This window comes from Physeter macrocephalus, chromosome 18 (genome assembly GCF_002837175.3).
Source record: "Physeter macrocephalus isolate SW-GA chromosome 18, ASM283717v5, whole genome shotgun sequence".
Taxonomy (NCBI): domain Eukaryota; kingdom Metazoa; phylum Chordata; class Mammalia; order Artiodactyla; family Physeteridae; genus Physeter; species Physeter macrocephalus.
This window is the reverse complement of record NC_041231.1, coordinates 85,506,376-85,533,085: the sequence shown is the minus strand read 5'-3', so window position 1 is coordinate 85,533,085 and position 26,710 is coordinate 85,506,376. Positions and strand designations below refer to the sequence as shown.

Sequence of the window (26,710 nt, the reverse complement as noted above, 5' to 3'; positions counted from 1 at the left end):
TTCAGTTCTGTTTGTTCATTTGTTTTGTTTTTCAGATTCCACATATAAGTAAAATCATACAGTATTTGTTTTTCTCTGTCTGACTTATTTCGCTTAGCATAACATACTCTAGGTCCATCCATGCTGTTGCAAATGGCAAGATTTCATTCTTTTTTATGGCTGAGTAATATTCCAGTGTGTGTGTGTGTGTGTGTGTGTGTGTGTGTGTGTGTGTGACACATCTTCTTTATCCATTCATCTATTGATGGGCACTTAGGTTACTTCCATATCTTGGCTATTGTCAATAATTTCTGCAATGAATATATGGGTGCATATATCTTTTCAAATTAATGTTTTTGTTTTCTTTGGATAAATTCCCAGAAGTAGGATTGCTGGATCATATAATGGTTCTACTTTTAACTTTCTGAGGAATCCACACTGTTCTCCATAGTGGCTGCACCAATTTATATTCCCATCAACAGAGCACTAGGGTTCCCTTTTCTTTACATCTTGGCCAAAATTTGCTATTTGTGGTCTTTTTGATAATAGTTATTCTGACAGGTATGAGGTGATTGTGGTTTTGATATGCATTTCCCTGATCAGCAATGTTGAACATCCTTTTACATGCCTCTTGTCCATCTGTATATCTTCTTTGGAAAAATGTCTATTGGATTCTCTGCCCATTAAAAAAATTTTTTTTTGATGTTGAGTTCAAAATTCTTAATATGGTATATTAATCTGCTCAGGCAACATAACAACACACCACAGACTAGGTGGCTTAAACAACAAAAATTTAGTTCTCATAGTCCTGGAGGCTGGAAGCCCAAGATCAAGGTGCCAGCAAGGTAGGTCTAATTCTGAGGCATATTCTCTTGCCTTGTAGGGGGCCACCATCTCCCTGTGTGCTCATATGGCCTCTTTCTTCTCTGTGCACACATGGGCAGAGAGATCTCTCTTGTATCTTTTATAAGGACACCCATCCCATCAGATTAGGGCCCCACTCTTAGGACCTCATTTAACCTTAATTACCTCCTAGAGACCCTATCTTCAAATATAGTCACATTGGGGTTTAGGGCTTCAACATATGAATTTTGAGGAGCACAATACAGTCCATAGCATATGGCCTATGAGGTCTTTCTTGATTAGCCCATCTCACCAGCATCCTCTAAGCCCCACTCTTCTCTCTGCTCCCATGCTTCTGTAACTTGAATTTCTCTTGGTTCCTCAAACTTGTCCAGATCTCTTGCAAATCTAACCCCTCCATCACCTTCCTTTCGTCCTCTGCCTGCCCCACTGCTATTGGGTCTTTGTAAGAATAAATCTATCTAGCTTTAGAATAAGCAGATATGGTTTTGCCCCCTTTTGACCCGAGTCCATCGAGGCATCACAGGACCTGTCTTGGACCTCTCTGAGAATCACCTACTCTTTTGAGAACTGAGAACTGAAGATGGTAGAGTGTACAACCCCCTTTGTGAGCTAGAGACCAGAACTCAATTCCTGCTTTATTGGTGAGCTTCCTCCTTTTGGATCTATATTTTGGCCTTTCAGTTTCTTCTTAGGGAGACCCACTGGACTCATTTCTTGAGGGACATGTCTCTCCCTTGCCTGTTAAGCAATAAACTCATCTTCCCCTCCCCCAGCCCTGATGTCTTTCTATTTTGGTTTGTCACTTGCAAGTCTCAGTTTAAAGGTCTGTCTCTAAGGGAGGTCTTCCCTGATACCCCATCCTGTGTTTAGTTCTCTGGCTCTGCATTCCTATGGCAGCCTGTACTCTCCCTTTTTTAAGAGTTACCACCTCGTTTCTATATGTTTCATGTCTGTCCTTCTGAGCTCTGTAGGGCAGGAAGCATCTCCATCTGGTTAGATGTGGTATCCCGAGGGCTAGTACGGTGCCTGACACCTAGTAGGTTATCAGCAAATATTAGCTTTTATTAGTAGATGCTCCATAAGTATCCATTGGCCTGCATTGTCCTCAAATCCATTGGCCTGCATTGTCCTCAGATAGTGTATGCATTTTGTTTTCTAAAGTGGACTAAAATTTCTCAGAAGAATCCTCTTTTCCTTTCTTTAAATCTCCCACGCTATGACCATTATGGGTTTCTTCATCCAAGAAACATTTCAACAATGATTATTAATTGATCTCCCTACAATAACTTTCCCAACAGGCATCATATTTGAAGAAATAAGAAAATTTAAACAATATGTTATATAGCAGAACCATTTATTATGAATTTATTGTAACAATAATCTATTGAGAATTAACAAGGAATAAAGGAATTCTTCTCTTCCTCTTCTGCGTAGTCAGGACTTTGTGTCCTTGAAGTTGTGGGTTTCCTGACCCTTGAGCGGTTTGGCTTCTTTGTGTGTTTTAGAAAGAAAGGTAAGAATCAGACTGGGTGGGGGTTTATAGGAAGCCCACACCAACGTAGGCCTTGGTTTTGGAAGGTGCTGGATGTCTGGTCTGATAGGGAAGGATGAAGAGGCAGGCAGTAACCTACCTCTTGGATGGCGCTTGGACCTCTGGGGACTCAGAGGAAAAAGAGGGGATCCAGTTTCTCCAGGACATGTGGAGAGCTGGGCCTTCTCAAGAGCAGCCTCTTGGATGGTATTGGCTGCCAGCATCCATGAGAACTGTACCCAGGTGCTCTGTACTGGGTATTTTCAGAACTTCAACAACTGCCCCCAGGTAAGGCCAGATCAAGACTATAGAGAAAAACAGAAAATGTTACGTTGCCCCCCACAGTGTAATTAAAAATAAAAGAACTACATAAAACCAAAAACAGCTTTAAGGATGTACTATAGATTTGTGATTTTTCCTAGATGCCTGACTACTTTGATTCCCTCTTGCTCTCTCCATCTCCTCCTCCTCTTTCTTCTTCTTCTTGAACATCAAATTTCCAAAGTTGATGTTTTTTTTCCTCTCTCCTAGCTTTGCTGATGCTATGCTTGGGTAATTAGGAATTGCCCAGGCCAGCCCAGTGGTCTGTTTCTGTTGGACCCCCGAGGCCTGGATGAGGAGCAAGGCAATGCTGACCAGGTGATCAGAGGAGCAGACTCTCATCTGTTTCCTCAGGACTGCAGAAGCCTCGACTTCCTTGTTTGATCCAAGGGAGGGAGTCTGAAAATTGTCAGACACTAGAATACCATCAGTGATGGGCAGGGTGGAAGCCAGATTTGATACGAGTGAGTCCGTACAGAAACAGGACGTTACATGTGCCCCAAGAGCTGTGGATCAATTAATTCATATCTATTACATATATAGGGATATACATGCTTATTTACACATAAATGTTTCTAGATAGACAGAGAAGGAACTAATAACAATTATGGCTTCTGGGAAATAGGCTGGGGTCTACTTTTTTTTTTTTGAGACAGTTTTTTTTTAAACATTGAACAAATGTTATTTTTACAATAAAAATGTATTTCAAACATTAAAATGACTCATCAGATTGCTAATATCTACAAATTTCAAACTACAGGACAGCTGGAGACTTTGCTTTCCAGGAGGGAGATCTTGTGACCCAGGCCTGGGTTGTGAAGGGGGACTAGTGATGCCTTCCAGCTGTGGCGTGTCCATTAGGCAGCCGGAGAGGTAGCTAAATATAGACTAGCCTGAGAAGTGTGCCAAGATGAATCAGGGCTGGAGCTAGAACACTCCTTCACTGAGTCCATGAGCACGCACCTCGTACCTAAGTTCCAGGCACTGAGAGTGTAGTAGTGAATAAAGCAGATGGGGATCCTTGGCCCCCGGATTTGGAGCCTAATCACAACTACAATCAAGATATAGAACAGGTCTACTGCCCCCAAGACTCCCCTGTGCTATTCCTCTGTAGTCACATCTTCCCTCTTGCCCCCGCGCCAAACCCCTTGCTATTTTGATCTATTCTCTGTCACTTTAGCCTTGTCTTTTTAAAATGTCACATAAATGGAATCATATAGCATGTAACCTTTTTGAGACCAGATTTTTTCACTCAGCATAATGCCTTTGAGATTCATCCAAGCTGTTGCATGAATAATTTGTTTCTTTTTGTTTTTGGATTGTGTGTCATGGCACGGATAAGCCAAGTAATGCATTTACCCATTTTAACTAGTTTTTGGTAATTACAAATGCAGGCTGCTATGAGCATACAGTGTATAGGTTTTTGTGTGAACATGTTTTTATTTCCCTCAGGTAAATACCTAGGGGATTATTGATTTGTACAGTAAATGTATTAACTTTATAAGAAATCGCCAAACTATGTTCCAGAGGATGATTCTGCATTCCACCAGTAGTGAACAAGAGTTCCTGTTGCTGCCTTTTTGCCAACACCTGGTAGAACTGTCAACATTTAAAAAAATGTTTTGCTACTCTAACAGATTTGTAGTGGTAATTCGTCCTTTTTTTTTTTAAATTACATTTAGTTTTTTAAAAAATAAATTTATTTATTTATTTATGGCTGCGTTGGGTCTTCGTTGCTGCTCGCCGGACTTTCTCTAGTTGCGGCAAGCGGGGGCTACTCTTTGTTGCGGTGCGCAGGCTTCTCATTGCGATGGCTTCTCTTTGCTATGGAGCACGGTCTCTAGGCACTCAGGCTTCAGTAGTTGTGGCACACGGGCTCAGTAGTTGTGACTCGCGGGCTCTAGAGTGCAGTCTCGGTAGCCACATGTGGCGCGTTGGCTCAGTTGCTCCGCGGCATGTGTGATCTTCCCGGACCAGGGCTCGAACCCGTGTGCCCTGCGTTGGCAGGCGGATTCTTAACCACTGCGCCACCAAGAAAGTCCCTTATCCTGTTTTTTTTTTTTTTTTTTTTTTTTTTTTTGCGGTACACGGGCCTCTCACTGTTGTGGCCTCTCCCGTTGCGGAGCACAGGCTCCGGACGCACAGGCTCAGCGGCCATGGCTCACGGGCCCAGCCGCTCCGCGGCACGTGGGATCTTCCCGGACCGGGGCACGAACCCATGTCCCCTGCATCGGCAGGCGGACTCTCAACCACTGCGCCACCAGGGAAGCCCCCTTATCCTGGTTTTAATTTGCATTTTCCTAATGGCCAATAACGTTGAACAACTTTTTATATGCTTATTTGCTTTCCTTTTATCCTCTTTGGTGAGGTGTCCCTTCAAGTCTTTTGCCTACTTTTTAAATTGGGTTGTCTGTTTACTTGCTGTTGAGTTTTGAGAGTTCTTTATATATTCTGGATACATATCCATTGTTGAATGCATAACTTGCAAATATTTTCTCCCACTTGGTACCTTGTCTTTTCATTCTCTTAATAGGATCTTTGGCACAGTAAATATTTTTATTTTGATGAAGAATATTTCTTTTATTCCTCATTTTTATTGAGATATAAATGACATATAGCAAAATTGTACAAATCGTAAGTGTACAGCTTGATAAGTTTTTGCGTTTGTATTCACCCATTTAACCACCATCCAGATTGACAGTATCACCCCAGAAGGTTCCTTTAAACATCTATCTAGTCAATATGCAAAACTCCTTTCTTGCCCGCCTCTGAACTAACTGCTATTCTGACTTCTATCACCACAGATAATTTTGTCTAGAAGGTTTCTAATGACTGTGCTCCAAGTTTTGTGACCTACCTGGTTTTGTCTTGGAGATTAGAAGCCTCCCAAACCCCACCTTGGGGAGAGACTCCAACGCCCCTCACCGGATGTGATGCAGAAGTTGGTGAGCAAAGCTGGGCTTCTTACCATCTTGCCTCTGGCATATCAGCAAACCAGTCTTCACAGCAGAGTCCAAAAACCTGGTAGAAAAGGGCAGACAAGGCTTAGGCATCCTAAAACTCCAGTGAAGTGGCAAGGGCACTGTACCAGGAATCAAAAGGCATGGGTTCAGCTCCCCCTACCCCTGACATTTACTGCATGTCCTTGAACAAACTACATAAGCTTCCTGTGCCTCAGCCACCTCATCTGTAAAATGGGAACAGTAATATCTACCATGGTTATCAGGCCTGTTCACCAATATTTGAGTCTCTCTTTCCTTCCAGATACCTAGGAAGATTGTACTTTGCCACCTCATTTAACTCCTACCAATTAACCCAGGAATGGCTATGTGACTTAATTTGACCAATTAAAACGTGTCTCTTCTACATGGAAGTGTTAAAAGCCAGTGTGTACTGTGCTTTTTCACATTCTCTCTTCTACTATGGCAAATGGCGACGTTCTAGGTAGTGACTGCTCTGTCAACCTAGGTCCTGAGGTTAGGACAATGATGGCTCAGAGCAGAGCCTCAGTCAACCCACCATTGATAAGTGGCAGGAGTAATAAATAAATCTTTGCTGCATAAAGCCCCTGAGATTTTGAGGTTGTTTGTTACAGAAGCATAACCTAGCTTGCTTGGATGATATACCATACTATAAGTTTATTACTAAGACTATATGAAATAAAACGTATGGAACTTCTGGACACATAATAAGGATTGATTTCCTGCCTTTCAAAATCTCCTTGTTTTTTTCTGAACCCAGGTGTACTCTAACCACCTAAAACCCTTGATAAGAGGCAAGAGAACAGACCACCACCACTCAAGCACAAAGGAAGGATGAAAGGAAAAGGATACAAAGCAACAGAGGGTATAGAAATATGACACAGAGCAAGGAAGAGAAACAAAGTGTTAAGGAAGGAGAGAAAAAAGCGTAAGAGCAGGGAAAAGAGAGAGGTACAGAGGATGCCTGAGACACAGACAGAGGTGATTCTGAGGAAAACAATGGCTAAGGCAAATGGAAACTGTATCTGTTTTGAGATGTTCATCCCAATCCCAGGCAAACAACATCATCTGTTAAAGTAGCTGAACAGGGAATTCCCTGGAGGTCCAGGGTTTAGGACTCCATGCTCTCACTGCCAAGGGCCCGGGTTTAATCCCTCGTCAGGGAACTAAGATCCCACAAGCCGCGCGGCGTGGCCAAAACAAGCTGGGGCTCTATTAGTTCCTGGTCATCCACTCATCAGTCTTTCCACTCAACCATTACTGATCACCTTCTGTGTGCCTGGCACTGTGCCCGTGCTGAGTTTACCGAGATGCGCAAGACCCAGTGCTGGCCTTTCCCTTCAAGGATCCCCCAGTCTGGTGTGAGGCAGTCACCTGAACAGTTAGGATACAGTTTGGCCTGTGCAATGATGGTGGTGCCCACAAGGGATATAGGAAAGGGGGAACCAGGTTCTGCTCAGGGGGAGTCAGAAAGCGCTTTCTGGGAGACATGAGTCTAAGGGTCCTGAAGGGTAACTAGGAGTTAGCAAAGGCAGGGTTGGTGAGGGCATGCTGGGCAAAGGGGCAGCAGGAGCCAGCTGGTGGAGGTGAGAAGCGACAGGCAGTGTGGTGTTGCTGGAGCCTTGATGAGAGGCTGTGGGCATCAGGAGAGGCTGGAGAGGGACTCAAGGGCCTGTCACAGGGGTTTGATGTCTTTACCTGGGGGTGGGAGTGGGAGTGGGACTGGGGCAGATTTGGGTGGTTAAGCAGAGAAATGACATGGTCAGATTTTAGCTAAATAGCTCTGCCTGCTGTGTGGACAGTGGGTGGGGGCAGAATCTGTCTTTGATGTATTTATTTTTGGGGGATCGTGCCGCGTGGCTTGCAGGATCTTAGTTCCCCGAACTGGGCCCTTGGCAGTGAAAACATGGAGTCCTAACCACTGGACCGCCAGGGAATTCCCAGAATCTCTTTTCACCAGATCTCTTGGGATTGGGCTGAATGCCCAGCCCAGGGCCTGCAGGTGTACAAGATGGCCTTGGGAATAATCATCCCAGACAAGTCTTAGTGAGTGCTGCCACGAGCCGGGCAGTGTTCTATGTGCTCCAAGTGGAGTAACTACTTCACCCTCCCGAGAACCCTGTGATGAGGATGGTATTCTTATCATGCCCCACTATGACCACGAGGTGACTGGGCACAGAGAGGTTAAGTTATGTGTCCCAGCTGCACATTCCAGTGCAGGCTGCCTGGCTCCAGGATCAGCCTGTAATCACTCTCCATCTTGCCTCCTCCGGGTCCACTGCCCTCTGGAACGCTCTCACAGAGGCAGAATATTGTATTGGCATCCTGCTTCAAGTTTATGAAATCTTTCACATGAATGACCTCATTCCAGCAGGCAACAGTAGCTTCTGTGAGTAGGTATTACTCATAGCTAAGAAAAACCAACCAAAGTGATTTGTTAAAGGTTAGGATTTAAGTGGCAGAGACCCAGACTTGTGTCTTCTGACCCCGAGTCTAGTGTTGGGTCTCACGTTCATTTATCAGTTGCGCCACGGCCAGCCTCACGGTCAGCCTCCTGGTCAACATGCCATGTGGTTCAAAGGCCAGGGCATCTTCCACTCCTACCCAACTGCCTCCTGTCGAGGAAAATGCTTTTCTGAACTGAGTAAGAGAGTCATAGAGAAGTGTGTTGCTGGCAGCAATTTCCTCTGATTGGGCAATGGCTTCCGCCATCTGGACCAGGTGACGTCAGCCGTCTGGATTTCCGCCAGTGTTCTCCCACCCAGGAAACTGACTTCCGGCCAGGCTCCCAGCCGTCTCTGGCCTCCTTGAAAGGCAGACCTTTCAGTTTGCAGGGTGAGAGACTGTACATTAGATCTCAGGGAGGGTTTGGCTATAGGGAAGGAGGGAAAAATGGGGAAGAGGAGTTCAGAGGACACTAGCTAGGAATGAGCAGGAGCCCCTCTGTGTGGGGTCTGGGGTCTTCCTTGGAGCAAGATGGGGAGGATCCAGGGCTACGACTGGGAGGTTTAAAATTTTGTGACTAATAGACTTAAGTAAATTGAGGGGCCATGGGGGAGAAAGGTAAGCAAAGCTGAGGAAATCTGGAAAAAGTTACACATAAAAACACAAACACAGAAGGTCAAACATAAGCCAAGAAGAGAATGTGGTTCTCAATCCTCATGCACTTTTCTGTGGACACTAAGTCTCAATAAATCAGTAACACAGGAATAAGTAGCTCTTTACTGCTTTACTTTTTGAATTATAAAAACATACCAGTTTAAAAATCTAAACAATAGATAAATAAATTAAAGTAGAAAGTTTGTGTCCCTCACCCATCCCAAAGCCCACTCTCCGGGCCTGGTTCATAAAAGATGTTGTTTACTTTAGCTATTCCATTAGCCAAAATTCATCTCATTTAACCTTCACAATGACCCTATAAGGTAAGAGCTATTATGCTTTCATTTTTTTTAAATTGTGGTAAAATATACATAACATAGGATTTACCATTTTAGGGAGCCCTGGTGGCCGCCAGAGGTGAGTGGGCCACCATGGAGCTCTGGCCCACCTGACCCACCAGCAGGAGGTGTTGCAGCTTTATAAGCAGGTGCTGTGCTACCTTGAGTTAGGGTGCATCACAGGGACAAACATTGGTCCTGTACTTGTTTGATAAAAGCCCCATTTGAAGAACATATGAAAGGATTTGGTAAAGGTTGCCCAGCTGCTGAAGGAGGTAGAGGAAGAATTCTGTCACAATCAGTGTCCACGGCTGTTGATCTTCCCTGACTCTAGTGGGGACACCTCTTAGGAGAGATATGAGTGTTACAAGGTTCCTGCCTGGTGCTTAGATGACTGGCATCCTTTTGAGAAGGCGATGTATCCTAATTTCTTTGCCGAGAGAGAGCAGTTGGAAGAAACTGCAGAGGGAAAGCTGGGAGTGAGAGGTTAAGTGGCTACAGGGGGACACCCGCTTGGTGGTCCTTAGACTGAAGCTGTGCTCCCTACCTGAAAGGAGGGTAACTTGCCCCCACTGTGGTGGCATATTGTGACCAGACCCTGGGAGCAGCCCATGTAGAGAAAGAGAGAGGAAGATCCCTTACCATTCGCACTTGCAAGGAAATAAGTTACAGAACATACATACACGTGGTCCCATGAAAATAACTAGATAAGGGGAAATTTTACCATTTTAAGTATCCAGTTCAGTGGCATCAAGTACATTCACACTGTTGTACAGCCACCACCACCATCCATCTCCAGAGCTTTTACATCTTCCCCAACTGAAACTCTGTATGCAGTAAGCAGTATCTTCCCATTCACCCCTCCCACCACCCCCTGGCAACCACCATTCTGCTTCGTTTCTATGAATTTAACTACTCTAGGTACCTCATATAAGTAGAATCATTTAGTATTTATCATCTTGTGACTGGCTTTTCTTTCACTTAGCATAATGTCTTTGAAGTTCATTCATGTTGTAGCAGGTGTCAGAATTTTCTTCCTTTTTAAGGCTGAATACTATTCCATTGTATGTATATACCACACTTTGTTTATCCATTCATCCATCAATGGACACTTGGGTTGCTTCTACCTTTTGGCCATTGTGAATAATGTTGCTATGAATGTGTTTGTATACATATCTGTTCAAGTTATGCCTTTATTTTTATTTTTTAAAATTTTTTTAATATTTTTTTTTTTTGCGGTACGCGGGCCTCTCACTGTTGTGGCCTCTCCCGTTGCGGAGCACAGGCTCCGGACGCGCAGGCCCAGCGGCCATGGCTCACGGGCCCAGTCGCTCCGCGGCATGTGGGATCTTCCCGGACCGGGGCACGCACCTGCGTCCCCTGCATCGGCAGGCGGACTCTCAACCACTGCGCCACCAGGGAAGCCCCATGCCTTTATTTTTAATAATAGCTGTATTGAGATATAATTCATATATCATACAATTCACCATTTTAAAGTAAACAACTGAATGGTTTTTAGCATGTTCATGGAGTTGTGTAACCAACACTACAATAGATTTTAGAACATTTTCATCACCGCCAAAAAAAATCCCAAAGCCACTAATAGTCACTCCCAATTTCCCCTCAATTCCTCCCCTCTTCAGTCCTAGACAACCACTAATCAACTTTTTATCTCTATAGATTGGTCTAATCTGGACACTTCATGTAAGTGAAATCATACAATATGTGGCCTTTTGTATCTGGCTTCTTTCACTTACCATAATGTTTTCAAGGTTCATCCACATTGTAGCAAGTATCAGTAGTCTGTTTTTCTTTATTGCCTAATGCTATTCCATTGTGTGGATATATGTAGAACACTTTATTTATTCATTCATCAGTTGATGGACATTTGCGTTGTTTCTGTTTTGGTTATTATGAATAATGCTGGTAGGAATATTTATGAACAAGGATGTGTGTGGATATATGTTTTCATTTCTCTTGGATATGTATCTAGGACTGGAATTTCTCATCATATGGAAACTCTGTTTAAACTTTTGAGGAACTGCCAAGGCTGTTTTTTAAAGTGACTACCCCATTGACATTCCCACCAGCAGTGTATGAGGGTTCCAATTTCTCTGATCTGTGTTTTTTTTTTTCTTTTTTTTTGTGGTATGCGGGCCTCTCACTGTTGTGGCCTCTCCCGTTGCGGAGCACAGGCTCCAGACGTGCAGGCTCAGCGGCCATGGCTCACGGGCCCAGCCGCTCTGCGGCACGTGGGATCTTCCCGGACCAGGGCACGAACCCGTGTGCCCTGCATTAGCAGGCGGATTCTCAACCACTGCGCCACCAGGGAAGCCCGGTTTTTTGATTCTAACCATTTTAGTGGGTATGAAGTGGTATTTCATTGTGGTTTATATATGCATTTCTCTGATGGCTAATGATATTGAGAATCTTTTTATGTGCTTATTGGCCATTTGAATATCTTTGGAGAAATGTTTATACAGATCCTTTGCCTATTTTTAAATTGGTTTGTCTTTTTATTACTGAGTTGTAAGAATTCTTTGTATATTCTACTAGATACAAGCCCCTTAACAGGTTAATGACTTACCAGTATTTCATCCCATCCTGTGGGTCATCTTTTCACTTTTTTTAAAGGTTATACTCCATTTATATTTATTATAAAATATTGGCTATATGCCCTGTGCTGTACAATATATCTTTGTACCTTATTTTATACATAATAGTGTGTACCTCTTAATCCCCTACCCCTATATTGCCTCTCCCCACTTCCTCTCCCAATGCGTGACCACTAGTTTATTCTCTGTATCTGTGAGTCTGCTTTTTTTTTTGTTATAGTCACTAGTTTGTTGTATTTTTTAGATTTCACATGTGATATCGTACAGTATTTGTCTTTCTCTGTCTGACTTATTTCACTTAGCATAATGCCCTCCAAGTCCATCCATTTTGCTGTACATGGCAAAATTTCACTCTTTTTATGGCTGAGTAATATTCCATTGCATGTATATATCATATCTTCTTTATCCATTCATCTGTTGATGGACACTTAGGTTGCTTCCATATCTTGGCATCTTTTCATTTTATTTCTTTCTTTTTTTAAATATTTACTTGTGGGCTTCCCTGGTGGTGCAGTGGTTGAGAATCCGCCTGCCGATGCAGGGGACACGGGTTCGCGCCCTGGTCTGGGAAGATCCCACATGCCGCGGAGCAGCTGGGCCCGTGAGCCATGGCTTCTGGGCCTGTGCGTCCGGAGCCTGTGCTCCGCAATGGGAGAGGCCACAACAGTGAGAGGCCCGCGTACCGCAAAAAACAAAATAAGAATAAATAAATAAATAAATAAATATTTACTTGTTTATTTATTTATTTATTTGGCTGTGTTGCAGCACACGGGATCTTTGCTGCCGTGTGGGGGATCTTCATTACGGCATGTGGGATCTTAGTTGTGGCATGTGGGATCTTTAGTTCTGGCATGCAGGATCTAGGTCCCTGACCAGGGATTGAACCTGGGCCCCCTGCAATGGGACCATGGAGTCTCAACCACTGGACCACCAGGGAGGTCCCTCTTTTCACTTTCTTGATGGTGTCCTTCAAAGCACAAAAGTTTTAAATTTTGATGAAGCCCAATTTATCTATTTTTTTCTTTTGTTACTTGTGCATTTGGTTTCCTAGCCAAGAAACCATTACCTAATCCACAGTCACAAAGATTTGAGCCTGTTTTCTTCCAGGAACTTAATAGATTTGGTTTCACATTTAGGTCTTTCATCCATTCTGAGTTAATTTTCTTATATGGTGTGAGATAGGGATCCAACTTCATTCTTTTGCATGTGGATATCCAGTTGTCCCAGCGTTAGTATACCTTTTGTGTTTTGCTTTGTTTTGTTTTGTTTGGCTGAGCTGCGTGGCTTGTGGGATCTTAATTCCCCGACCAGAGATTGAATCTGGGCCCTCGGCAGTGAGAGCACAGAGTCCTAACCACTGGACAGCCAGGGAATTCCCAGTATGCCTTTTTACAGATGAATAAATTGCAAGCTCCGTGAGAAAAAGGACAGTGCCTGGTTTTGGCCACCATTGTCTCCTCAGGATTCACTTAACCCCATACCTGATACATACAAGATGCTCAATAAATAATAGGCTGAGTGAATAAATATATGAGTGATTGAATCTCAGAGAGGTTAAATAACTTGTATAGGTCAGCTGTATAGGTCAGCTTGTATAGCTGGAAAGTGGCCACACATTGTTCAAACCCAAGGCTTTTCATTCATTTCAAATGAAGCGATTTCGTGTGTCTAAGTTTCTGAAACTTTCTCAGGTTACCAAAAGCTCTTTATCACAAGAAACCAGATTTTCTCAAAGTTTCCTTTGCTGCCTCTCCCCGTAGCATTCCAATAATTCCACTGTTTGTGAGCAGCCAAACTTCTCAAATCTAGCAAGCCTCATGTCCCTTCTGCCTCTGCCTCCCTTCCCCCAGCCACAGAACCAAAGACTCCACTTCCTTCTACAGTCGTTTTTCTAGATATCTAACTACAGCCTCCTGCTGCACAACGTTAACATAAATCCTCATGAGTGATTGGTTAACTGTATATTATGGGACCTGCTTTGATGTGGGAGGCATGTTGGGTGCGCGGGAAGCTTTGAGTGCTCTGGATTGTGTGAAGCACAGCCTTAGGGAAGCCCAGTGTCCTTGTTCTGGTCCTGACATGGCGCCCCCTTTGTGGAATGTGGTTTCTGATTCTGGGTGTAGCTTGCCGTCTTAGAGGAGAATTAAGCCAGGCAGCATAAGCACCAGTTATGGAACATTTAGATGGACTCACATCTTTTGGGATGGGGACAAGGGAGAGCCCTAAAGAGAGAGAAAGAGCTGTGCCCTTCAAAGTTTCCGAAGTTTAGCTCTAAACTGGGATGAGAGTTGGGTTGAATTACCAGCCCCCACCCTGACAGGGTTGAGTTTGAGCTCCACCTGTTGGGCCCTTTGAAAAATAATTATTTGAACTAGTACAGGAAAAATTAAAACAAAGATTGGGGGGCAAAAGAAAGAACATTTATCGAGACTTGCTATATATTAAGCATTTTATTTAGGCATTTCATTTCACCCTCAAAGCAATCCTACAGGTAGGTTTTATCAATCCTGATTTGCAGAGTTGGAAGCTGCAACTTGCCCAAAGTCACACAAGGATTCGAACCCAGAGGTCTCCTGACTCCCTAAAGTCATACTCTTTCCAGGGCTCTGAGCCAAGGGAGCCAGTGGGTAGAAATAGCACATGAGGGCCCCTCTCTCCCTTCACTTCACTTTGTCAAGACATCTTAGGGGCCCAGAGACGCTCTGAGAATCCTCCTGATTTGGTGGTATGCCGGAGCCAGCTCAGACTGGCTACTGAGAGTAATTGTTAAATATTTAGGAATTTTCCAAGCTGGTTGTGAAACTGTTGGTAGTTGGAAATTAGTCATGGTAGGAGGGAGCGTTTACACTGTGGAAACTGGTAACCCCTACAAATCAGGGATTTCCCCCCCACCCCAAGCCCGCCATACGGATTTACCAGCACACCGCTGTAACCGAACTCTCCTCTCCCTAACAGAGCATTAACTTTGAGGCCCAGGCTGGGGGCTGAGGACAACAGGGTCTGCCCTCAGTGGTCACAAATTTCAGCGGCAGACTGAGGAAGGATTGACGATGGGTTGGAAAATGAGGAAGTGTGGGCACATGGGAGAGAGAAATGAGGCTGTAAAATATTGGTTATTCACATGTGGGCAAAGTACCACTTTTTTTTTTTTTAACTGAAACTGTAACTTTACTTTTATTTATTTATTTTTTATTCATTATACTTTTAAAAAATGAAGTATAATTGACTTACAACATTATATTAATTTCAAGTGAACCAACATAGGGATTCAATATTTTTATACATTACAAAATGATCACCACAAAGCACCACCGTTTATAGTCACATGGATTTGCGGAGACGGGTTGTAGCTTGTCATTAAGAATCGTTTTCTTTCAGAGCAGTGCAAGAGGAGATCCATTTCATCCAGAAACTAGAAAAGTGCCCTGGATCGAGAATGCGGGGCTCTACACAACACAGAGGAGGGGAGATCTCTTCTGTGGAAGGAAAGATGACTTTGAGCCTTGAGATGAGGCCTTGGGTAGGATGCAATTGATGGACTATATTCCTGACCATGAGACTACAGTGGGATCATTTTGCCTGCCCAGCAGTGACCTTCCTCTGGCAGGCCCCCCAGATTACCCAGGGTTACAGAGATCTGTGATGAGCAGAATATCACTAAGCACCAGGGAACTGTATCTCCAGCGCCCGCTCTGTGTGCTTTGGGTTTCTATTTGAGGACTCTCTCATGTGAGGGCTGGAGTCAGGGGACTTCCTCAGCTGGTTCAGATGCTGCAAAGAAACAGCCACCTCCCGTAATAAGAGGAGGTACATCCTCTGAGGGGAGGCAGCGGAAGGGAGCATCTCCATGGGGAGAGGAAGGGACTTCCCAGCCCTGCCACATCCCAGAGGTCCCCCTGCCCCTGTCCCTTTATATGCTTGCGAACAACCACAGCTGAAGTCATCAGCACTGCAGAGACCTGGAACAATTAAATAGGACTCCCCTAAAGGCTTAGCGTGAAGTGAGAGAAGGGAAAGCGAAGAATCGAACAGAAGGTAACCCGACAATCTGGTTGACGAGACAGATGCAGCTGATTTATCTTCAGCCCACAGCCGATGGCAGGGATGGTTCCTTCCTGGCTCCTGACTTGCTGCCTCCCTCTCAAAGACATTCCCTGAGTCTTGAGAGAAACATGGAAGTTCCCACCCCTGCCTGCTCAAGTCTCCCTTTCTGCGTTCCAAGTCCCACCCTGAGGCCCCCCTCACCTATGCCTGCCTGATGCCAGAATGTCTATCTCTTTTAGAGATCACGTTACTGCCAGGTGTGTGACCTGATCCTACAGGGCACAGAAAGCACGGTCTCCAGGTAATCCCCACATAGCCAGGGGTGGAGTAAGGGTGTAGTCATTCATTCCAGGTGTCGTTGACTCTCTTGAGGTTCAACCCAGGACTAGAGATTGTGATCAAAGGGACACCCAGATTGGATCGGTGTGCACAGGGCAAGAGCTGTGAGACTGATGTGACAGGTAGGATTAATTAGTCCTTTCTGCAGGACAGGCTTCCACCTGCTGGTACAGCTCCCAGGCATGGCGGGCCTGGGCAGACCTCACTGGCAAGGTGGACACCAGAAAGGGTGTGCATTGGGAGGGAGACTACTAGTTTCTGTTAAGGAGAGGTTGGCACCCATGGAAACTGATAGTCAGCCCACCATTGGCTGGTGCACCACCTCCCCTAACCTCTGAGACAGCCTCCTCTCACTGCTTGCTCAAATCCGTTCATTCAACAAATATTTACTAAGTTTCTCGTAGGTGCCCGGTGCTACTACTGGGTAGAGCAGGAACAGGACAACCATCTCGCCCCCATGGAGGTCACAGGACAGAGGGATGAAAGACAGTGAACAAGTAATTAAAGGGAGACAGGTGTTAAGAAAAGTCCAAGAAAAGTATAATGAGGTACCTAATTAAGTCTGGGGTGACAAGGGATGCCTACTGAAGAGGGTATCATTTAAGATATACCTGAGGAATTAGTAGGACTGAAAATGGAAGCTCTATGAGGGCAGGGACCATGTCTGACTTGTGTACTAGTGCCCGTGTCTGGCATGGAATAGGCATGGATACCTTTGGTTGAGAGGATGAAGGAATCTAACTGAACAAAGGGAGTGTGTGTGTGTGTGTGTGTGTGTGTGTGTGTGTGTGTGTGGAGAAAGAGAGACAGAGAGATACAGGGAGAGAGATACAAGACAGAGAGTCAGAGACAAAGAAAAGGAAGTAGAGAGAAAGAGAGACCAAGGGACTTGGAGAGCTTTCAGTGTGTGTGTGTGTGTGTGTGTGTGTGTGTGTGTAGTTAACCCTGCTTTAGCTCAGCTTAGTAAACAGCTTTTATAAAACTGCTGATGCTCTGTCTGATTAATGATAGGTCAGAGAGGGATACTAATGAGATGTGCACCATTAGAGGCAACTTAGTAATAGAACAAGCCCTGACATAGATTCCTTGCCACTTGAGTTTGAACCCTGAATCTACCACTTACTAGCTATGACAACATGAGCTAGTTGCCCGCCACTCTGGTGCCTTGTTTTATGTAAGTTCTATCTTCCAGCATTGTGAGGATAAAAGACAATGTATGTGAATTGGAATGTTATAGTATATTATAACATTAATACTATATAACTGTTACTATAGCATAACTATTATAGATATTATACTATAGACCATATATAGTATATTATATGTTTTATAGTATAGTATATATTTTATATATAGTATGGTATAGTGATAGCTATTAATATAATTAATACCTATAATACTTGGTAGTCACTGTTATTATTTATATATACCAAGCTCATATCCAAAAGGACTTTGATAGTTATGGAGACATAAACATGATCAATCTGGATATCGTTAAACAAAAGTAAAATAATAAATCAAGTAGGAAGGGAAGGGAGGATGGGTATGCAGTGCTAGATAATATCTGTGTAGAAAGAGGATGAGTCCTTGGAAGATAAATCAGAAGACTTTCCTACTGGGGAGGGGCTGCTACGCTAGGCATGCTGGCTGCTTCACCAACCTCCCTCCCCACCAGACAATCTTGTTTCAGGGAGTTCAGAATTTTTCAACCTCCAAGGCACATTTGTAGCAAGTTTTGGGTGAGGGGTACTGAAATGAAAGGGAGATTGATGTGTATTCATCCATTGGCCATGCTTACAGAAAGGAGAGCAGACCCTTTTGGCTTTTACAGAGATCTTTGTGTATCTCCAAATTAGATGATCCATAAGTACTTATCCAGATTTTCTGGGAGTTTCTTAATCATATTTACGTGGAGAGGCTGCTGCTTCCTGCTATATTCTCTTACCACAAGTTAACCACTGTTCTTACTTTCACTTTGTATCTTACTCTGTGAGAAATTTTTGAGCTGCCCGAAAACATTTCCTGAAATGGTTTCTCAAGTCTCTTTTCAAAAAGCTGTATTTATTGTGGATTAAGTAAGAAAGCTGAACTGCCATCAAGATCAAAATACCCATCTTTAATTTACCACAAATTACAATTCCTAAAAACCATTACTTTTTCACAACTCTTCACATTTTCTTTACGTCCATCACCAGTGTTAATGACTGGATTTTTCTTGCGGGGGGTGGGGTGGGGTAGGGGAGGCAATTTATGCAAAGAAACAAAGTTTTTTGTTTTCTTTTTGTTTTTCTATTTTGTTTGTTTGGGTTTTGGCCGCACCTCGCAGCATGTGGGATCTTAGTTCCCCAACCAGGGATTGAACCCAGGTCCCTGGCAGTGAGAGCGCCAAGTCCTAACCACTGGACTGCCAGGGAATTCCCAGAAACCGAGTTTTTAGAACAGTTTTTTTTCTGGTAGGTTTCTGCCTACTCGACCGCTTGCTGAGAAACACAAAGCTGCTTTGGCTGAGTGGTCAGCTCTCATCTCCCACCCACAACTGGGCAGTACCATTCTTGCCCGTGCCTCAGCAAAACTGTGTGTTCCCACACATCAGGGGTCTTCACCGACAACTGAAGCAGCCGGAATGTCAAATTTGCAGATGCCACATGTTTACTGTGCCGAATATCCATGTCGAGGAAACACAAACAAGTAATAAAGCCAAGTGCTCCATTATTGCTTCATTGATTCACTGAAATAATTCTAGATATGATTAGTTGTATTATAGCTGCAGAGTTAAGCCCTATTGTTAATTATGTTTTGGTGGTTTTGGGGGGACAAATTAATAGGAACACAATTCAAATGTTGCTCCTTCACGGAGGACAGACAGAACCCATGTAACATAGTGTGCATCTTTGCCCCTTGTGTAAATTCCTCTCCCTTTTCTGTCATTATCATTATGTCATTATTGAATCTTCAGGGCATGACCCTAGTTAGGAAATGATGGAAAAAAATGCAATGGCTCTATAATCACCAATTACCTTGTGACTTCTTGCATGTAAATGCACCCAACTTTCAGTCTCATTTACTTATGATAAAACTGTAAGAGGTCCAACAGCCTTTGTTCAGCTGGATTTCCTGGAAAAGGATCCAAAATAGTGGATGGCCAGATGACTCACTGTGAAGGGAGCAATGGCTTTCCATTGCTCACATCAAAGACAAAGCCCTGACTGGAAGAGCTTGGCATTTTTTGGACATTTTTTGCAAAGATGACAAATTTCTTTAGATAGGCCTCTGTTTAAACATTGCATGGAAGAAGTTTTGTTGATTGTGTCATGGAGGTCTTTCTCCCTCCAGTGACCTCAGACCCCCCAAGTTGAACTGAGACTGCCCCCTCCAGCATCTTTGCTACACTTATGAAACTGCAGCTATTCCATATAACTGCCAGTTGTTGAAATAGGAAATAGGCAAGAGATGTATGTGTTCCTGAGAAGAGGGAGTAAGGTTGCCCTTGAGAGCAGGAGGTTGAGAGCATTACCTATTAGGTTTTTGAGCATATGAAAAGGGATGATGCATGAAAAGGACCTAGCCCAGAGTTGCCATATGATCCAGCAATCCCACTGCTGGCCATATATCCAGACAAAACTATAATTTGAAAAGATACGTGCACCTTAGTGTTCATAGTGGCACTACTTACAATAGCCAAGACACGGAAACAACCTAAATGTCCATCGACAGAGGAATGGATAAAGACGATGTGGTATATGTACACAATGGAATATTACTCAGCTGTAAGAAAGAATGAAATAATGCCGTTTGCAGCAACATGGATGAACCTAGAGATTATCATACTAAGCCAAGTAAGTCAGAAAGAGAAAGACAAATACCATATGATATCACTTATATTTGGAATCTAAAATATGACACAAATGAACATATCTACGAGACAGAAACAGACTCACAGATATAGAGAACAGACTTGTGGTTGCCAGGGGTTGCGGGGAGGGAGAGGGAAGGATTGGGAGTTTGGGATTAGCAGATGCAAACTATTATATATAGGATGGATAAACAACAAGGTCCTACTGTATAGCACAAGGAACTATATTCAATATCCTGTGATAAACCATAATGGAAAAGAATATGAAAAAGAATATATATATATATTCAGTTGTATATATATCACTGAATCACGTTGCTGTACAGAAGAAATTAACACAACATTATAAATCAACTATACTTTAATAAAATTTTTTTAAAAAAGAGAAAAGGACCTAGCCCAGCACATGACAGGTATTAAGAACTCAATAAATATTAAATTATTATTATCTACTTAGCAGTTTTACCTCTGTTGGCTTCATGTGTCAGTAACACTTCCTGACTTGTTCATTTCTTGCCTTTCTTGTGGTCCTTTTGTTTATCTTAAAAGTTCTTCTCTCCCCTGAAATACTGAGTGTCCTCTCCACATCACCTCTAGGGTTAAAGAGCTCGGAGCTGAAGGACCTCAAGTGTAGGTGTAGTAATAGATAGGGATAGTGGCTAATTCCCAGGTCTTTTGACTTAAGAACATTCAGGCCCTGGGGACAGGGTTTACCTTTTTCAAAATGGAATCCCGTATTGCATAGTTTCCAGTTACTCCTGTCCGTGGTGTGGTTGGTGGTGTTATTTGATGGAGCATCACAACCACCTCCCTTTCCAAATCGCAGGCCCAGTCGGGATCAGGGACATCAACTCACTGCACACAAGCAGAACTCGTTCATTTGGCACATCCTGAATGATGCCAAAAGCTGTGCTCCAGATGGGCAAGAGCCTGGGAGCAGGGGAGTCTGCGGGGCTGGGAGAGAATGGGAGAGGTGGCCTTGTCCGTTAGACTCTTCTTCTGACACATAAAGAGCCAATTGGAGGAGTTGTCCCAAACCCATGGTTCTGGGCTCTGAAGTGGTTTTTACTTATAATAGCAGCAATGCCCAGGCTCAGGCCAGTGGGAAAATAGCCTGGAATGTGGGAGCCTCAGATTTTTTTTCAGATTCCCTCAAATGTCTCATATCCTTTTTATGAGTTTACTTTTTCTGAATCAGGATTAAAATAAAGTCCATACATTATATTGGTCGATATTTTTTTCTTATGTTTCTTTTAACGTGTAGGTTCTCTTTCCCATTCCACTTTTTTTTTTCCCCTTGAAATGTATTTATTGAGGAAACTGTGTGTGTGCATGTGTGTAGGGCGTGGTTTCCTGTAGAGTTTCCCACAGTCTGGTTTTGGTTGATTATATGCTTGAGGTACTATGTAACACGCTCCTCTGTCCAACGAATTCCCTGTAAATTGGTAATTTCATTGGTAATTTCCTGGTTCAGTGTTTATATTTGCAGGACTCCTTCTCAGAGAGTGCTGTGAACTTCCAACAGAATGTGCATAATGTCTGCTTGTCTCTCTTTTGGTGATGTTATCAGTCCTTAATCATTATTGACTAATCCATGATTTCATTAGGGGTTGCAAAATGGGGATACTGAAATTCTATCATTCTGCTCATTTACTACTGGATTACTTCTGTAAGAGAAATGCCCTCATCAACCACATGGTCAGGTATGGTTCCTACAGGAAAGGCAGGATAAATGTGGATTTCTCTTTATTAGCAGTCTTCAAATTATTGAGTTTGCTACCTAGAGCCCTCCAAAAGTGACCAATTTAAAAAAATCATTATAGGGCTTCCCTGGTGGCGCAGTGGTTGAGAGTCCGCCTGCCGATGCAGGGGACGCGGGTTCGTGCCCCGGTCCGGGAAGATCCCACATGCCGCGGAGCGGCTGGGCCCGTGAGCCATGGACGCTGAGCCTGCGCGTCCGGAGCCTGTGCTCCACAACGGGAGAGGCCACAACAGTGAGAGGCCCGCGTACCGCAAAAAAAAAAAAAAAAGTCATTATAAAGTCACGGGTTTAAACATATTTGATGTACTTTACTTCACTGTAGTCCACTGTAGTTATTATACTTATGAATGCTTAAATTGTCCCATCTTTGGCAACATCACCTCCTTTTGATGTAGTCTTAAGAGATTTTGATAGTCTCTTAATTTCTGATATGACAAGATATCCAAGCACACCTTGTACATTTCCTTTTCCAGGCTGAGAACCAAACATTTCTTCAAGGTTTCTATTGATCGGAATGCCAGTTAGAGACTATAGTCAGGGTGCTAGAGATGTTCATTGCTACTGGGTTGGTCCTTGTTTCTACAGCCTTCTAATGGAAAGGAATATATACACATATATTTAAAGATATCATCCTTTGTTTATACTAATACTTTCAATTCCAAATAAAGACTCTCAGTGTTTTATGTAACTTCATATATCTTACATCTGTTCTTTCTCCCAACCAAATATCTCAGTCCCCAAACACACCAACATTTGCTTTATCTCTCAGTATTGCCACCATTAATTGATTACGTATATCTCACTATGGATATACAGTCAAATTACCGTGGTTTAAAGTTGTTTGAAATAGTTCTCTCTGTGATTATACCACTAAACCACTGTGCAGATAGATTCTTTTGTTTTATCTTGCTTTTGATTTTTAGGAAATGCTTTTACAAGTTAATTTTGTTTGTACTTCTGTAAAATATTTACATAGTTCTAAATTCAGATCTACAAAACAAGGTGTATCAGAGAAACCTAGTTTCTATCCCTATCTCCTCCACCCTATTTCCTCCTTTTCCCATGGGTAGCTATTTAACAATTTTTTTGGCTTATCCTTCCATTGTTAAAAAATATATATGTATTTATTTGTTCTTAGATACATAGTAGCATACTATGGGGTTCCTCCCATTTTTCTTTTTTTTTTTTTGAAGATTATTTATTTATTTATTTATTTATTTTTGGCTGTGTCGGGTCTTTGTTTCTGTGCGAGGGCTTCCTCTAGTTGCGGCAAGCGGGGGCCACTCTTCATCGCGGTGCGCGGGCCTCTCACTGTCGCGGCCTCTCTTCTTGCGGAGCACAGGCTCCAGACACGCAGGCTCAGTAGTTGTGGCTCACGGGCCCAGTTGCTCCGCGGCATGTGGGATCTTCCCAGACCAGGGCTCGAACCCGTTTCCCCTGCAGTGGCAGGCAGATTCTCAACCACTGCGCCACCAGGGAAGCCCCCCATTTTTCATTTTTAAACGTATTTTTTAAGTTGAGATATTTACATACAGTTTCACTTTGCTTTTTCTACTTCAAAATGTATGCTGGTCATCACTCCATGGCCGTATATAGAGATATTTTTTCATTCTTTTTTTTTTTTTTTATGCTCCATAGTACTTCATATTTAATTTAACCAGCCCCTTATTGTTGGACATTTGGGTTGTTTCTAGTCTTTTGCCATTACAAACAGGGCTGCAATAAATAACCTTATGCAAACACTTTTCCATATTTTTGTCAGTGATTTTTTTGGGATAGCTTCCAAGAAGTGGCATTGCTGGATCAAAAAGGAAATGTATATGTAACTTTGCTAGTTATTGCCAACCAAATTTCCTTCCATAGCGGTGGTCTCATTTTGCATTCCCACCAACAGTGTACTTGAATGCGTGTTTCCCCACAGTTTTGCCAACAAAGTGTGTTGACAAGCTTTTGGATTTTTGCCAGTCTGAGAGGTAAAAAGTTACTACCTTAGTACAGTTTTGATTTGTATTTTTTTTTTTGTATTTTTCTTTTTTTAATTATTATTTATTTTTGGCTGCGTTGGGTCTTTGGGCTTTTCTCTAGTTGTGGCGAGCGGGGCCTACTCTTCATTGCGGTGCACAGGCTTCTCACTGTGGTGGCTTCTCTTGTTGCAGAGCACGGGCTCTAGGTGCGCGGGCTTCAGTAGTTGTGGCTCGTGGGCTCTAGAGTGCAGGCTCAGTAGTTGTGGCACACGGGCTTAGTTGCTCCGCGGCATGTGGGATCTTCCCGGACCGGGGCATGAACCCGTGTCCCCTGCATCAGCAGGTGGACTCTCAACCACTGCGCCACCAGGGAAGCCCATCTTGCAGTTTTTAAGTTGAGTTTGTGGGAGTGGAAACAAATTTCCCTTCTAGGTTCTTTGGCTGGTCTAATAGTTAAATTGACATAAGACAGCATAACAACGGAAAAAAATTTTTGGACATATAAGAGCCCCATAAAAATAAGAAACTCAAAGGCAGTCATGCAATTGAGGTTTATGTGCCATCTGGAGCTAAGGAACGAGATAGGGGCCTGGGGCTTGAAGGGGAGGTGTGTAATTCACAGGAGGATGAGAATGCCTGCCAAGCAGGTAAGTCTTTCAGATGAAACAGCTACCTCTGGTTATAGCTCTCTCTCTGGGCCCGGCCCCCTACCTAAATTATTTAGGCAGTTAAGGGAGAGGTAAAAAGCTGTTCCTGAGCCTGCTGGATCTTGATTGCCTTCAGCTCAATGGTCCATATGCCAAAGTGGCACATTTTGGGGTGGCCTATTTTGCTCCCCTTCAAATTGTTGGTTCTTTTCCCTCTACTTTTAGAAGCTCTTTATATATTAAGGATGTTAGCCATTAGTATGTGATATGTTTGTCATTTTACTTTGCTTATGATGTTTTTTCTTGTAAAAGTTTTTGCTTTTACATTTTTATGTGGTCAAATGTATCAATCTTTTCCCTCAATAGCAGCTGGATTTTTAGTCATAGTAATGAAAGTATTCTCCACTCCCAAGTAATAGAGAAATTCACTCATTCTTCCCCACCCCCCCATACTTAAAAAAATTCTATATGGAATTTATCCTTTTGTATGATAAATGAACACAATTTTTTTTTTTCATATAGAGTTTCAAATCTGATATTACTAGCTCCTTCCCCCAGCCTCCCTTCAGCTTGTCTTTTCCTGGACATTTTATTCTTTTCGAGGTTTTGCAAAACTGGACATGGATCAAAATAAACGTCTTTTCAACTCCCTGCATTTGTTTTCATTTTGCTGTCTGTTTTTCTTTCCTGGACTCTGTGATTTCTGCACAGTGTTTTTCCAGCAATTCAAGGAAGTTATGACCTTTCGGGCTTCAGGAAGAGTGGACTAAAGACCTGTCCAGAGAGTGATTCAAGCTGGAGCAGGTTGTGCAGACACCCAGGAGGGCCTCCTCTGCTTGGGGGTGGGGTAGAAAATGGCTTCATGGAGTGGGGGGTGGGTGGAGGGGTGCTCGCAGGTGTGAAGCACGTGGTAGCTCAGTTTTTGTTGATGATCCATGTTTCTTGTTTCCACCATCTTTGGTCTTTTCTTTTCCATCTCCCTCGCTTCCTTACCTACTTTCAGACAGCTCCTTGCTTTCCCCCTACTTTTCTTTGCAACAGCTTCGTATCCCAACCATTCAGCATACAAGAGGGTGCAAACTGATGGACTGCTGCCTGAATATCTGCAGAAACATGTAATTTGCTAACAGAACGTTTATAAAAACTATTGAATGCATTCCAAACGTTTTAAAATGGGAGATTGCACATAAAAATCCAGATTTTAAAAATTCAGACTATCTGGTATCAAGGGGCCCACAGTCATTGCTGGTAACAATGGAGCTGGATGGTAGCTGCCCCTCTCAGGTCACTAGAGTCTACTCGGTTGGTGTCCCCTGGCTTCCCTAACACTGAGGGAAAATGTCAACTGGCATTTATCATTTAGCTTGAGCAGCTGTTTTTCCTCTAGCAGAAAAATTTTAGTCCCTACCCACATGTTTACTCCAAAGTTGGAAAACAAAGAAACAGCAAGAGCCTTGTTTTTCTCACCCCCAGCATGCTATGACATCATTCAGATTTCCTGCTCTGACCCTATGGGGGCTGAATTTACAACCTTTGCTAGAGACAAAGGCTCAGGTCTCCCTCCCGCTTTCTCTCCCTCTCACCCCTTCTTTCTCCCTCCTCCCACCTTTTGTTCATATGAAGATTAGTATTTAATGCACTGCTGTAAGGTTAAATAACTTCAGGACCACTACTGAAACTGTTCCGATCCTCAGTCTTCAGAAACGGTCTGTGGAAAGTCATCGCATTTTTGCAATAGTATTTGGTGTGTGTACGTAGAAGATGAGAGAAGTTACTTTATCAAGAATCTAGCTGGCACAACATTGTAAATCAAGTATACTTCAATTAAAAAAAAATAGAATCTATCACTTGTCTTGCTGTTTGTGTCATCAGCTAACAACCTATTCATATGGATGAAATCTGAGAAACTCTCTCGGAGCCTGGCCAAACACAGCTTTCTTTTAGGATCATTATCGGCTGGGGGATGGCATTCAGAGGGTAGTATTAGAAACCTGAGCCTCTTCAATAAGTGGTGCTGGGAAAACTGGACAACTACATGTAAAAGTATGAAATTAGAACACTCCCTAACACCATACACAAAAATAAACTCAAAATGGATTAAAGACCTACATGTAAGACCAGACACTATCAAATTCTTAGAGGAAAACATAGGCAGAACATTCTATGACATAAATCACAGCAAGATCCTTTTTGACCCACCTCCTAGAGAAATGGAAATAAAAACAAAAATAAACAAACGGGACCTAATGAAACTTAAAAGCTTTTGCACAGCAAAGGATACCATAAACAAGACCAAAAGACAACCCTCAGAATGGGAGAAAATAGTTGCAAATGAAGCAACTGACAAAGGATTAATCTCCAAAATTTATA

At 43.1% G+C, this 26,710-nt stretch overlaps 1 long non-coding RNA gene and 1 pseudogene across 1 annotated transcript in view; one reads left to right on the top strand and one right to left on the bottom strand.

The window, feature by feature from the left end:
* Positions 1–2,258: 2,258 nt before the first annotated feature.
* The window catches only part of LOC114484245 (uncharacterized), a 73,589-nt gene continuing 49,137 nt past the window's right edge, over positions 2,259–26,710 (bottom strand). The window contains exons 4-5 of the long non-coding RNA XR_003676911.2: positions 5,556–5,719; positions 2,259–2,682 (exon numbers count right to left, since the gene is read on the bottom strand). This is a non-coding gene — a long non-coding RNA (uncharacterized lncRNA). The remainder of the gene's footprint in view (positions 2,683–5,555; positions 5,720–26,710) is intronic.
* Positions 7,810–9,733, top strand: LOC102980449 (NADH dehydrogenase [ubiquinone] 1 beta subcomplex subunit 9-like; annotated as a pseudogene).